At 44.0% G+C, this 15613-nt stretch overlaps 1 protein-coding gene across 27 annotated transcripts in view; it reads right to left on the bottom strand.

Annotated features, from left to right (window-relative positions):
* Positions 1 to 15613, bottom strand: part of KIAA1217 (KIAA1217 ortholog) — an 817826-nt gene that overhangs the window by 251328 nt on the left and 550885 nt on the right. The gene's annotated exons all lie outside the window — the stretch shown is intronic.

The raw sequence follows: 15613 nt of genomic DNA, 5'->3' as shown, positions 1-15613 counted from the left end.
CATATAATAAAGTTCTAAATAAAACAAAGAATAATATCCTCTCGATTAATATAGTAGTTGCATTTCTTTTTTTTTCTGGATTTTTTTTCTTTTAAATTAGTGGCTGCATTTCTGGAAAATTCAGCATGTATTCAAAACGCTTTTTGTATACATATGTATACAAATATATAATACTTTATATGTATACATATATAAACATTTTACATAAAAACATTTATTTACATGAAACATAAATAAAATACAAAGTTTTAAAATTACATAAAATAGGTTTAGATTTTAGTGATATAAACAGTATTTCACCACCCTCCCATGATGTCTGGCTGATATGTTCTGAAGTGACGGCCTTATGGGTCTCGACTCCTCAGTGTGAAATGGCTCTAGACGCCGCAGGGCATCTAGCATTGCAGGCTGGTACTCGTGCAAATGACACCCCCTGGCAGTTGTGACAAGCAATATGGCACAGCGGGTGGTGCTTTCCACTGCTCTAGGCCACAGATAATATTCCTCCTTACTTCACAAGTTTCTCCCAGCTCTTCATGGGTCCCCAGGCAGCTAAGGAGACTTCAGTATCACATTTTTCAGTGCTTTAAAAATCCCAACAGATCGTACTGTCATCTATCTCCTCCCAGGGTTATCAGCAGATATGTGTGGCAAGGATCCCTCAGTTTTCGACACAGTGACAGAGCACAGCCCCTTGGACTTTGGCTGTTCCTGACTTGCTCCTGAAGAAATAGCTGCCAGGATGACACCACGATACACACCATATGGGTGCTTATTTCCAGATGTGAACAATTATTCTTTTGCACATAATCTATATTTAGACCCAGTTAGTAAGCTGTCTTTCTATACCCATCTACCTAAGGCCAATACTGCCCTAAAAGGGGATTTTTTAAAAATAATAAAACAAGAAACTCAAACAACTACCAAAGTGACCTGCAAGTAACAAATCAAAGAATTTAAGAGGAGAAGAGGGTCCCCATGACTTAAGACTAAAAATGGTCACAGAAAAGCGATGTCTGCTGGATGACATTTTCAATATTTGAGTGTGAGATCATCTTTCCATAAGCCAATGAGGACAGCCCCAGCTTTTAATGCCACTCAGTCATTAACAGCTATCCCGGCTTCACACCAGGGTCTGTGCAATGTAACAGAGCAGAACTTCTTCACATTTTACACGTGGGGTAATCACAGGGTGGGGGAGGGGCAGGTCAAAATGTGGGCTCATCGGATTTGGGATGAGGACTGAGATCTTGGATTTTGAAGAAGCTCCCAGGTGTGGTTGACGCTGCTGGTCAGCAAACCATGTTCTGAGTAACAAGGCATTTTAGGGAATCAAATAATTACATTAAACAGGGACCCTGCCTTCAGAGAACTTACAGTTTACGTCAGGAGAAACGTATACATATGTATCCACACATATACCTTCCAAGTAAACAGAAGAGCTACCTACTCTAAGCGCCATACAACAGATAAGGTGCTATTCAAAGTCAAAGGAGGGGGACAAGCTCCGAAGGCAGGGGGCCTGGGTTCTATCCCTGGTCAGGGAACTAGATCCCACTTGCTGCAACTAGAGATCCTGCATGCCACAATGAAGATCTAAGATTTCCCACGATGCAACAAAGATCTGGTGCAGCTAGGTAAATACATACTTTTTTTTTGTAAAGTAAAGTGGAAGGATGATTCTCAGGGACGGTTGGGTATCTCAGTAGAGATGGTAAGCAAGGTGGCATTTAGGCTGGTTTCTTAGTAGACATAAGCTTGGGCATGTTGCCACAGGGAAGATAGGGTTGGCAGAGAGACCAAAGGCAACCAAGGACAGCATCAAGAAGTGTGGCATGCTCGGGTGAGGAAGGAGATGAGAGGTCCCTTCCCTGTTGGGAGGGAATGATGACAGGAGGTGTGAATAAAATGGTGGAAGCCAGGGTTGGGAAGCTAGCTTAAGAGAAGATTGGGAAAGACCCAGGACACTCAGTCAGAGAATCTAGAGCTGAGCTTATGACAACTATCCACAGAGCAGCAGGAGGGATGGATGAAGAGGTGCAGGAAGAGAAACAGAGGCTCTGGACCACAGAAAAGGCTCCTGAAATGGTCGTGAGAATGTCAAGGAAGGTCTGAAATAGAAACGGTCATAAATCTTTGAAAAGAAAAAAAAAGTGCTGACCCATTTATATCTGCATTTCCTATATCAGGCTTTCCTTTGAATAACAATCTACCTTCTCCTGATCTGACAAGCAAAGTTACAAGCATTTCTTAAAAGGTTTGGGAAAAATAGATACATGAATTAAAAGTTATAAGACTATGCTCTTGGAGCTCTCGGTCCTGGGTTACATTAGAAATAACTAATAAATGCTGTCATTTTTCCCCTCAGAGACTTAAGATTTAAGTTTGCTATTAACGAATAATGTCCCACCTAACACAAAATACTTGGCCATTTTTCATCCTCAGAAGAGCTGGATGCAGTGTGATTAACCACATTTTCCCTGACTCCAATGCCTGGCACTATGTCAGTTTTAGGTCACCTGAGAAAGAGAAAACGGTCTGGCTTTGAAAAAGAGTAAGAGGCTGCCTCCAAAACATTAATTTACAGAGTGGGAGGATTCAAGGTTGTTCCAAGGTAGAAAATATTATAACTTGAAATCCCCCAATTACCACATTATTTGGCTAGGTCTTGTGATTTAACACTCTGATAATGGGGGCTTCCCTGGTGGCTCAGCAGTAAAGAATCTGCCTGCCAATGCAGGAGACTTGGATTCAATCCTTGGGTCAGGAAGATTCCCTGGCAAAGGAAGCAACAACCCACTCCAGTATTCTTGCCTGGATAATCCCATGGACAGAGGAGCCTGGCAGGCTACAGTCCATGAGGTCACAAAAGAGTTGGACATGACTTAGTGACTAAACAACAACGTGGATGATGCCCAAACTGTGTCTACCTTTTGGATCTTAAAGTTTCTGATCACGGACTCTTTTCATCTCTCAGCAAGACACAGCAGAAACCTCTGAGATGTGCAGCGGACCGAACAGGTATCTTAAAGGTTTCCATGTTCCTTTCTGAATCCTGATTAAGTTTGCATTCTTCTAAAGAATAATTTTGCTCTGAAGAAGTTTGCAGAATTGTACAGGGCAGCAGAACCATGTTCTGTTAAGGAGACTGATACACCGACTGCACTTCTGTTTACAAAATATATATTCATCTGTCTCGTTCCTCCTCAGCGTGAAAGTACCTACCTGCCATTAATTTGCCTAATGGAAGCAACAAATGACACACCCCTCGATAACAAAATGTGTCATCTCAGTGTTCAGTCTCCATCTCACTGGCATTTTTTTAAAAAAATGGACTCTTTGACTATTAAAAGAAATCTTTATCCGAGTAGACAATTGCACTAAGAACTTGAATGGATGCAAACTAGTGGAGGGAAAGTGTGAAATGTACATGAAATAGGAGGAAACTGTCTGGACGAAACCAGCAGAAATGAAGCCCCAAGGTGGGCTGTCCCACCGCCTCCCCCCGTTGGGGGAGGGGACTTCAGCAAGGACAGCTGTGGGACAGCCATGCCAGGTGCTAGCAATGCTAGTTAAATAGCCCCTGCATCGTCTTCTCTGTGCCAGATGTGAGTTTCATTCATGGGCACCAACGTGACTCTGGCAGATAAACTTCCGGTAGAGAGAAGCTATTGATTGAAAACACTGTTGATAATGCAGCTGATGGAAGAGCAGACGACAGGGGGAAATTCAGAGGTTGAAGCTCACCCACAAGACATCCTGAACCTCGAAGCCCCACAGCTCATGCGAGGGTTGGAGATCCACAATGAAAACTTTTAAGCTGAGCCCCTCTACTCCTGACGGCTGCAAGCCCAATAAACACACCTGGTGACAAGTTAGGAGAAGAGTCCCTGAGCATTTGTGTCATTTTCTCGGTGTTCCATGAAAGACGCCAGGTGCTTTCTTCTGATGCATAAGAGGGAGGGGAGAAAGAGGCAGGGAGGTGGGTGGTTAAGTTCATGGCAGAGAAGGCAAGACAGAGTTAATTTCGCTACTGAGGTTAAAAAACACTTTCTGAGCTTACAGTTGGATGCATTTTGAAATGCAACGTGTAGCAAGCAAAAGTCAGATTTCTGGTTCATAGGCTGCTGCAACTAAACCTAGATGTCTGTATATTTCTAGGAGTGAGTGAAAGTCGCTCAGTCCTGTCTGACTCTTTGTGACCCCAGGGTCTGTCCATGGATTCTCCAAGCAAGAATACTGGAGTGGATTGCCAATCCCTTCTCCAGGGGATCTTCCTGACCAGGGATCAAATCCATGCCCCCTGCAGTGGAAATGTGGAGAATTAACCACTGGATCATCAGGGAAGCCCCTAGACCAGCTTTTTTGTTTGTTTCTTCTTAAACCCAAAGAGGCTCTGTAGCCCCTCCTCATCCTCTGTGAAGAACCTTCCAGAAGTGGTCACAATAAGGCAGTGACTGCGCACCCAGAAAGCAGCACCCTAAATTTTAACTTGACTCAGACTTGGATCTCGTCAGACAGTCTGCCTCAACCACAACCTGGGAGTTCTTCCTTATTAGCGAGACAGAGCAGTGTAAACAGGTTCCTCATTTTTGGAGTTAGCACCTGTAATTCTGCAATACATAAGCAGCCCACCGTGAACAGTCTGGGACAAATTCCACCAGGGTTTAAAAAGTTAACAGAGTAGGTTTAACTCTAGTTGAACTATACAGACACCCATGCCTTCCCACCCTTCCCCCTAACCTGGTCACAGTTTATGGAACAAACATCTTTGACTTCCTCTGACCACAGAACCACAAGGTCTTGGGGAAAGTTGGCTTGACCAGCCTGAGCCGCCAGGGTAGAGGAAAGTGAACTTGGATGGGCAGAGTGTGCAACTGGAGGAATACATGGGTGAAACCGAGCTCCGGGTTATTGGTCCAAATGGATCCAATACAGTGCTTCCTGGGCCTAGCTTCTGGAGTTTTCCATCAGTTAACCAATTTCCACAGCAAACTGTTGTGCTCATTTAGCCTTCATTCTAAACTACATCAGCTCAATCCTTTGGGCTTCTTTTTTCCATAGCATCATAATAATCCTTTTTATATCCAGAATAATGCATTGTTTTGACCATTTCATTCTCACACATGCCTCCCTTAATTCTCCCATGAGCCTTTCCTGATTAGACAAGAGCCAGAGGTCTCATCAACACATATGTCTGTGACAAACCTGGACGAAGTGTTTCAAATACTACTGAATGCCTGAGCCACTAGATAAAACCTTTCCAATGTCACTTCATTTGATTTTGAGATATAAATATGGGCCATAGACACAGGCACACATGTTAACTATGATTCACCTAAAGCCCTGTGTATCTATATAGAATTTCACCTATAGTAGATGAACCTAAAGTCTTCAATCTGAAGACTCTGAGGATCCCTTGTATTTTAGTAATAGCTCTTAATTTTAAAAAATCTACAAGGATACATGATCCTTTGTAGGGCTCTTTTTCAAATGGGGGATAGGAAAGCAAGATGAAATGGGTTAATACTAACTCTGTGGTAGTACATAAATACTGCAGTTTGACCAAAAACATACTTCTGATAAAAGTTCATGAGTGGATGGGAACAGAAATGTCATTGTCCCCAAAGACTGCCTTAGAAGTGTCCCCACATGCCAAGGAGGAATGAGAGGAACAGAAGTGGGATGTTTGATCAAGTTTTCTAAGATAAAAGCTGGTGGGAACTTCCCTTTGGGGATTGGACTCTGGGGCTGCCCACGAGTATATAGCAAAAAGAGGCAGCTTGAGGGTCCTTGTTCACGAGACCACCTTGGGGCCTATGCTTCCTATCCCAACACAACTGTAGTCGAGGTGGGCGTGGTGGCACCGAACAAGTGTTAAGTGGTGGCACTTAACATAAAACAGAACAATCCATACAGATGGTGAACGGAAACCGAGCTTTGCAAAGAGAGGACAATCAGCTATCCCCATGAGGTAGATTTTAATCCTCCCAAAATAAAAGGTCTTAAGAGAGATGTCTGGAGAAGGAAATGGCAACCCACTCTAGTATTCTTGCCTGGAGAAGCCTCTGGACAGAGGAGCCTGGTGGGCTGCTGTCTATGGGGTCGCATAGAGTCAGACACGACTGAAGCGACTTAGCATGCATGCATGCATTGGAGAAGAAAATGGCAGCCCACTCCAGTGTTCTTGCCTGGAGAATCCCAGGGACGGGGGAGCCTGCTGGGCTGCTGTCTATGGGGTCGCACAGAGTTGGACACGACTTAAGCGACTTAGCAGCAGCAGCAGCAGCAGCAAGAGAGATGTCTGTTCATATTATGGTTTGAAAAGCCTTCCTCCTATTGTATTAGGGCAGTGAGTCCAAACTCAGCAAATAAGAAAGAACCACCTCTCTCTTTTTTTTGGAAATTATAAAACCTCATCTCATTTCATGAGAAATGAAAGACAATATTTATAGGCATAGTTTTCAGGATACTTTCAGAATTCCAACAGATGCCAACTTTGGGTCACTTTTCCACTGTGAGAAACTGTGATGAAAATCAGATTTTACAAGTCACGTTTCTTCTTTTTTTTTTTAACGCAAGGAAGGCTTTCTTCTACAGAGGAACACAGCCCCTCTACGACTCTCTACTGCTCAGACACCGACGCAGGTGCTCACTCAGGCTCGGAGCTCTCCTCCCTCTCTTTTCACTCTAATGGCTGCCACCATCCTGGGCGCTCCAGGGCCCCGAGGACCTTTCATACCTTTGTCTCCAGGATCTTGGGTCTCCTTTTTTTTTGCCTGAGTCACCAGGTATGTAGGATCTCAGTTTCTTGACCAGGGATCCAAACCGTACCTCCCAGCAGAGAAGGCCTGGAGTCCTAGCCCCTGGGCCACCAGGGAAGTCTCTTGTGTCTCTTTACTTTAGAGATTCCTTGCCAGCTCTTCGCCCTCATTAACGGCCATCCCTTGGAGCAGAGCCCACAACTGTTACTCTGGGTCTGAATTTTTCAGCTTTCCTTTTAATAAATTCTTAATTGGAGGATAATTGCTTTACAATGTTGTGTTGGTTTCTGCTGTACAGCAACATGAATCAGTCACGCGAGCGTGCGTGCTAAGAGGCTTCAGTCATGTCGGACTCTGTGATCTGATGGACTCTAGCCAGCCAGGCTCCTCTGTCCATGGGATTCTCCAGGCAAGAATACTGCAGTGGGTTGCTATGTCCTCCTCCAGGAGATCTTCACCACCCAGGGATCAAACCTGTGTCTCTTATGTTTCCTGCACTGGTAGATGGGTTCTTTACCACTAGCACCACCTGAAAAGCCCATGAATCAGTCGTAAGTATACATATATCCCATCCCTCAGGTTTCCTTCTCATTCCCTGCCTCCACTTCTGATGACAACTTTTCAGTTCTCACCATCGCCTCCTCTGACAATGTCTTGTCTTCTTCCAGCTCCCTTCCTGTTAAGCATCTCTTCCTAAAAGTTCTGGACCCTAATACCTATCATTCCCCACACTTCTCAAACCCTTCATCTCCTTTGACCATGTGATTCTTCCCACACCCACACAACCAAGCCTCAACCTCCACTCAGACTCTCTCTGTTCCCACACCAGGCTGCTGATCACGGCTGAAGGAAGTTCCCTAGCCTTGCTGAATGGCGCCCCATTCTGCTGTGGTCCTCACACTCAGCTGGGCTCCCACAGGGTGGTGGTGATCATCTTCTCACCATTTCCATCTTCTTCCCACACAAATGCTCCCTCAAACCTTGCTCATTCCCTTCAGGTTCCTTCCTCACCAGCCTCTTCTCCATTCTCAGCAGAAGTTCATCACTGGAAAACTCCAAGGCAAGCAGTAAGCCTTCCCTGACTTCCCACAGCACCACAGACAATCCTATCTACATGCAGCTTCCAGTCGTCCTCTTCCTCCTCTCTCCTCCCCGAAGCAAATCCACCCACTGACTTTCTCGTGCCTTTGGGCTCTCTCCTCCCAGGCTACCTTGGGGACCACACGCTTCTTACAGGATGAGATGGTTGGATGGCATCACCGCCTCGATGGAATGAGTTTGAGTAAGCTCCGGGAGACAGTGGAGGACAGGATAGCCTGGCGTGCTGCAGTCCATGGGGTCGCCAAGAGTTGGACACAACTTAGAGACTGAACTGACGGATCCCCCGCTTCACCTTCCTGACCTGCTGGTCCCTGACCCACTGTTCCTGCTCCCCACCTGATAGGGCTCCTTCCAAGGTTGCCTGGATTCACTGCTGCTGAATCCAACACTGATGGCAATATCCTCACCTAAAGGTCTTAGTAGTATTTCATTTGTAACACTGGACTTTGTCATGTTTATAAACACAGCATGGCAGGAGGAAGGTAACAGCCAGTAGAGAGAAATGGATTAAAAATATAGGGGAAAACATATATGGATATGCCTAGGCACACAGCAGGGAATTAATACATAGCAGCTATGTAAGTGCGAAGGGATCCAGCTTTTCGTAAGATGAAACCCAAAGGCTTCTCATCAGACTTGCCTGAAAAGCACATTTGATCACACCACTTCCCTAAGGATGATCCTTCACTTGCTTCCCATTGTCCACGGGATGAAACCCAGACTTCTTGACCTGACGTCCAAGCACTTCATTGATCTGGCCCAGCTCCCTCACTTTCCAGATGCCCCAGACACCCCCATGTACATGACTGTATTGCAGGCTCGTTAAACTCCTTACAGGCCACTTCCTGGACACACCATGATCTCTTTGTTTACACATGACTCTTTCATGTCTGGCAAAATCTGACTCAGTCTTGAACAGTCAGTTTTAGGACCAGCGTCTCAAGGCAGCCTTCCCTGATCCAAATGGCCTCTCACCGCCTTGCTCCCTCTAGGGTGAGGTGTCCCCCACCTTGGGTCCCCCTTCATGTTCTGTTCCTCAAATCAGCACCTACATCCTATACAGCAACCCTGTGCCACCGCCCCCCGAGAACTGAGGCAAGGGCTGAGCACCGCCCACATGTGCAGGCCCACTGCCTGCCACGCGGCTGCTGTCCAGTGCAGGCAGACCCCATTTTACTGTGCTTCACTTGATTGCATTTTTACAAACTGAAGGTTTGTGGCAACCCTGAGTTGAGCAAGTCCCTCAGGGCCATTTTGCCAACAGTATTTGCTCCCTTCATGTATCTGTGTCACATTTTGGTAATTCTCACGATACTTCAGACTTTTTCATTATTATTATATATATTAGGACAGGTTGCCCCAACCTCTAGGATCTAATAATGCCTGATGATCTGAGGTGGAGATGATATAATAATAACAGAAATAAAGTGCACAATTAATGTCTTGTGCTTGAATCATCCCCAAACTAGCCCCCCACCCTAAGTCCATGGAAAAACTGTCTTCCATGAAACTGGTCCTTGGTGCCAGAAAGGTTGGGGACCACTGTGTTAGGGTGATCTGTGATGTTACTGCTGCAAAAAGACGACAACTCGCAAGGGCTCAGATGATGGCTAGCATTTTAGCAACAAAGTATTTTTGAATTAAGGTAGGCACACAATTTTTTGTGAGCCATAATGCTATTGTACACTTAATAGACTAAAGTACAGTGTAAATACAACTTTTATATGCACTGGGAAACCAAACAATCATGTGACTCACTGTATTGCAATGCTCAGTTTATTGCAGTGGTCTGGAACCAAACCTACATACGGTGCAATGTGCCTGTATATAATTGTTGAAGGGATGTAAACAGAAGTAGGATGCAGGGAAAATACAGTGCGGATGCCTTGTACGGACTCCTGTGAATAGTAGGAAAAAATGCTGAAAGGAAATCGAATCCTGGGGACGTCCCTGGTGACCAGTGGTTAAGAATCCATCTGCCGATGGAGAGGATGCAGGTCCTGCCCCTGGCCCAGAAAGATTCCGAACACCTCGGGCCATCGAGTCCATGCCATGCGTCACCAATTACTGAGCCTGTGCTCTGCAACAGGAGAAGCGACCACACCAAAACTAGAGAAAGTTGTGGGCAGCAAGGAAGACCCAGAGCAGCCAAAATAAAAAACAAAAAATTTTTTTTTCAATCTAGTTCTGGGAGCAAAAGTCCATCAAAATCATGTCTCTTATTCAACATATCCGTGATACAGGCAAATACTCTTGAACATACTTTAACATTTTCGAATTAAAATAATATACAGGAAGAAAAGCAACCAGAATATATGCTGTCCGACCTCCATCCCAACATCTTTCAAATAAACAAGCTGTGCTGGCAACTGAGTAATTAGAGGAATATTAGAAGAGGGCACCTTCTAAGAAGTCATGTGTCTAACTACATTATTTTAAAACCCTGTAGTACTTTTCAGATGAGGATAAATTTTAAAGGCTAGTTGAATTGCAACTGAAAATATTATATTCTGCCAGCTTGGTTCTTCTGCAAGCTTTTGAATTGACCTATGATGCCCTGCTCAACCCATATGTTTCTCTGGTAGTTACCAAGTGACCATTTAAAAAGAAAATCAAGGGACTTCCCTGCTGTTCCAGTGGTTAAGACTCTGCACTCCTGATGCAGAGGTCAGGGCTTCAATCCCTGGTCAGGGAACTAAGACCCCCTATGCCTCAAGGTGGGAAGTGGGGCGGCGGTAGGGAGCTGGGAGGGGGAGATAAAAAGAAAAGCAAAAAACTCTCATGTTATTAAGTGAGACCTGTCTCATACATTTAAATCCTAACCAGTTTGGAGAATCAAATTATGGTTTTAATTAATCAATTCTCAACTCATAAAGGAATTCATTGGTCATAGAAAGATAAGTTTAGATGGAAATCGGAGTCAGGTGTCTAGTTCGGTTTAATCATGAACAATGCAAACATTTTCTTTAAAAATGTTAAACCACTTCTACTAACAGGCTTTTAAAAAATCCTATTAAGTAATTTCTTTGATTTCAACAAAATTCATTTCCATATTCACAGCAGGAATATTATAGAGTTTAGGCTATAAGCATGAAAGAGTATAGTATTTTTTATAATGAGCTTAGGGGAACAAAACATAAAAGACAAACAAGCTTCTCCAAAAGCAAAAGGCCTTTAATTGCATCTACAGTAGTTTGTGATTATTTCCTGTAATTAAAAATTTGATTTGTCAGTCTCAGTTTTCTCAGACATGAATGTGGTCTTTTTGGACTCACAAAAGTTCTCACTGACCTAAACGTCCTCATTGAAGACAAATGAGAGATGCTTCTGAGAAGTCAAGTCCAGGATGCTATTAAATTCAAATCCATAGGCATGAATTGGGGGATTTGCATTATCTGCTTGAATCAAACATAATCACAACCCCCTCCCCACTCCTTCTGAGTGAAGCTGACCAGGTGGTTATTCCAATTACTGCTAAGTAGAAAATTCCAGAGAGAGTGGATATTTTCTGTTCATCAAGGCTTCCATTCCTGGAGGGGACAGAATGCTTTGCTTGAGAAACTAACCTTAGCACTCAGAGCCTGGAGTAAAACAAAATTACCCTGAATTAGAATTTTTAACATTCCTTCAGAGAATGCAAAAACGTCTGGGGAAGGCTTCTGAAGTCTCGAAAGCCAGAATCAGCCGAGGATAAAGAAGATTTAAGGGACTAACTGTCCTTGAAACGTTCTGCCTTGTTTCCCATTAAATTAAGTCTATAACAATACCTCCCACGGAGTTTTCCTTCCTGAGTTGTAAACTTCTAAAAGTAGGGTCTTTGGGACGTCCCTGGCGGTCCAGTGGTTAAGAATCTGCCTTGCAATGCAGAGGACACGGGTTTGATTCCTAGTCAGAAGACTAAGATCCCACATGCTTCAGAGCTACTGAGCTGACTCTCTGCAACTAGACAGTTTGTGTGCCGGCAATGAAAGATATCGCATGAGGCAAGGAAGATCCCAAGTGCTGCAACTATTAATAAGCCGGAAGCAGTCAAATAAATAAATGAATATTTTTTAAAAAGGACAGTGAGAATATATAAGCACAACTTCACAGCAAAAAACTGTTTTAAAAAGTAGGGTCCTTGCCTGCCTCATTTGATGTGTACTATATATATATGTATGCTGCTGCTGCTAAGTCACTTCAGTGGTGTCCGACTCTGTGCGACCCCATAGACGGCAGCCCACCAGGCTCCCCCATCTCTGGGATTCTCCAGGCAAGAACACCGGAGTGGGTTGCCATTTCCTTCTCCAAGGCATGAAAGTGAAAAGTCAAAGTGAAGTCGCTCAGTCGTATACATACATAAATATATATATATATATATGGAGACTCCTGTCGTATACGAACAAATATATATATATATATATATGTATACATATACATTTATTTATAAATTTACCACTGAGCCACCAGGCTTCCCTGGTGGTTCAGCTGTAAAGAATCTGCCTGCAGAGCAGGAGACCCGGGTTGGAGCACTGGGTCAGGAAGATTCCCCTGGAGGAGGGCATGGCACCCCACTCCAGTACTTTTGCCTGGAGAATCCCACGGCCAGAGCAGCCTGGCAAGCTGCAGTCCACAGGGTTGCACAGAGTCGGACATGACTGAAGTGACGAAGCAGCAGCAGCATACATATATAAACTAAACGAATAAACCTTTAACTTGTATTAATAGTGGAAGGCTGAACCTTATTCTAAATTAATAAGTAATCCCATAAAATTGAAAGGTAATGACAGCACTTAAGGAGTCTTAAAATGTAGAGTATTTTGGTTGTGAAAAATAAGTGAAATTATACAGAGAGCTCTTAAAACTCAACAGTAAGAAAATAAACAACCCAACAAAATTAAAGTCAAAAGATCTGAAAAGACATCTCATCAAAGAAGCTATCAAAATGGCAAATAGGGACTTTGCTCGTAGTCCAGGGGTTAAGACTCTGCGATTCTACTGCAGAGGGCATGGATCTGATCACTGGTCAGGAAACAAGATCCCATGTGCCATGTGAGGCACAGCCAAAACAAAACAAAGATGGCAAATAAGCATAAGAAAAGATGTTCCATATTGAACACCATCGAGGAAATGCAAATTAAAACAACAATTAGACACCACTATTCACCTACTTCAGAGAAGGCAATGGCACCCCACTCCAGGACTCTTGCCTGGAAAATCCCATGGACGAAGGAGCCTGGTGGGCTGCAGTCCATGGGGTCACGAAGAGTCAGACACGACTGAGCAACTTCACTTTCACTTATCACTTTCATGCATTGGAGAAGGAAATGGCAACCCACTTCAGTGTTCCTGCCTGGAGAATCCCAGGGACGGGGGAGCCTGGTGGGCTGCCGTCTGTGGGGTCACACAGAGTTGGACACGACTGAAGTGACTTAGCAGCATCCACCTACTTTGGTGAGGATGTGGAGCAATAGGAACGCTTATTCATTGCTGGTGGAAATGGCACAGCCACTTTGTAAGACAGTTCAATGGTTTCTAACAAAGCTAAAGGTACTTTTACAAAATGATACAGCAACTGTGCCCATTGGTATTTGTCCAAAAGAGCTGAAAGCTTATGTCCACACAAAAACACGTCAATGGATATTTACGGCAGCTTTATTTACAACTGACAAAACTTTGAAGCAACTTAAGACGTCCTTTAGTAAATTAATGAATAAATAAACTGTGCTACACCTAGACCCATTAATCAGGGCTAAAAAGAAATGAACTTATCAAGCCATGAAAAGATGGATGTGTGTGCTTAGTTGCTTCCGTTGTGTCCCATTCTTTGCAACACTATGGACTGTAGCCCGCGGCAAGAGTATTTAGTGGGTTGCCATGCCCTCCTCCGGGGGATCTTCCTGATCCAGGGATGGAACCCGTGTCTCTTACGTCTCCTGCGTTGCAGGCAGATTCCGTACCCACTAAGCCATCAGGGAAGCCCCCTGGAAAGACGTGGAGGAGACTTAAATGCATTTTACTAAGTAAAAGGAGCCAATCTGAAAAGGCTACATACTGTGTAATTACAACTATGTGACATGCTACAAAAAGGCAAAAGTATGGAGACAGGAAAAAAAAAAAAATCAGTGATTACCAGGGATTGGTGGTTGGTTTAACACTGATTACCCAGACTACAGAGAATTTTTAGGGCAGGGGAAATATTGTTTATTAGCAGTCCCCAACCTTTTGGGCACCAGGGAGGGACCAGTTTTACTGAAGACAATTTTTCCACAAACCAAGGGTTGGGGGAGAGGAGGGATGGTTCTGGGATGCTTCAAGTGCGTAATTTCTATCGTGCACTTTATTTCTATTATTATTACATCAGCTCCACCTCAGATCATCAGGCATTAGATCCCAGAGGCTGGGGGACTCCTGTCACATACGATACTATAATGGTATATACATGTCACTATACGTTTGTCCAAAACGGGAGAAAATACATCATCAAGACTAAACCGTAATACTCCAAATAATTACCACGGATCAGCGCAGGTTCATCAGTTGTAACATATGTACAGGCTCTAGGGAGGAGGAACTATGCATGTGTGGGGGCAGGGGGTATAGAGGAAATCTGTCTACCTTCCCCTCTTTTTCTTATGAAACTAAAACTGCTCTGAAAATACCGTCTTAATAAAAAAAAAATTTTTTTTTAATACATCAGACAAGTCTCATCTGAGGGGAAGTCTACAAAATATCTGCCAGTAGTCCTCCAAATTGTCAAGGTCATTAAAAACAAGGGAAGTTTGAGGAACTGTTATAGCCAAGAGAATCCCAAGGAGACATGACAACTAAAAGTACTGTGGGGTCCTGGAACAGAAAAGGATGGGACCGAATAAACTGTGGACTACAGACAGTAGTAATATCTAGCCACACTGGTTCATGAACTGTGATAAATGTACCACTTAAGATGTTAATAATTGGGGAAACTGTTTAGGGGATAAATGGGAACTTTTTAAGTTTTCTTTGTGATTTTCAAATTGTTCTAAAATTAAACCTTTATTTAAAATCTTTAAGTGAGGGTCTCCCTGGTGGCTCAGTGGTAAAGAATCCACCTGCCAGTGCAGGAGACACGGGTTCGATCCCTGAGTTTGGAAGATCCCACAGGTCTCGCAGCAACTGGGCCTGTGTAACACAACTATCAACTCTGTGCTCTAGAGCCTGGGAGCCACAACTGCTGAAGCCCATGCACCCTAGGCCCATGCTCCACGACAAGAGAAGCCACCGCAATGAGAAGCCGGCTCACTGCAACTAGAGAAAGGCCCGCACAGTAATGAAGACCCAGCACAGCCCAAAAATAAATTAATCAAATCAAATCAATCAATTAAATAAAGTTCATTAATAATTAAAGATAATAATTAAAATAAATCAATTAATAAGTGAAGTTTTGAAAAGTACATTCAGTTCAGTTCCGTCACTCAGTCGTGTCTGACTCTTTATGACCCCATGAATCGCAGCACGCCAGGCCTCCCTGTCCATCACCAACTCCCGGAGTTCACTCAGATTCATGCCCATCGAGTCAGTGATGCCATCCAGCCATCTCATCCTCTGTCATCCCCTTCTCCTCCTGCCCCCAATCCCTCCCAGCATCAAAGTCTTTTCCAATGAGTCAACTCTTCACATGAGGTGGCCAAAGTACTGGAGCTTCAGCTTTAGCATCATTCCTTTCAAAGAAATCCCAGGGTTGATCTCCTTCAGAAAGGACTGGTTGGATCTCCTTGCAGTCCAAGGGA

Source organism: Ovis canadensis, chromosome 13 (genome assembly GCF_042477335.2).
Source record: "Ovis canadensis isolate MfBH-ARS-UI-01 breed Bighorn chromosome 13, ARS-UI_OviCan_v2, whole genome shotgun sequence".
Taxonomy (NCBI): Eukaryota; Metazoa; Chordata; class Mammalia; order Artiodactyla; family Bovidae; genus Ovis; species Ovis canadensis.
The sequence above is the reverse complement of the archived record's forward strand: the minus strand, read 5'-3'. Positions and strand labels throughout refer to the sequence as shown.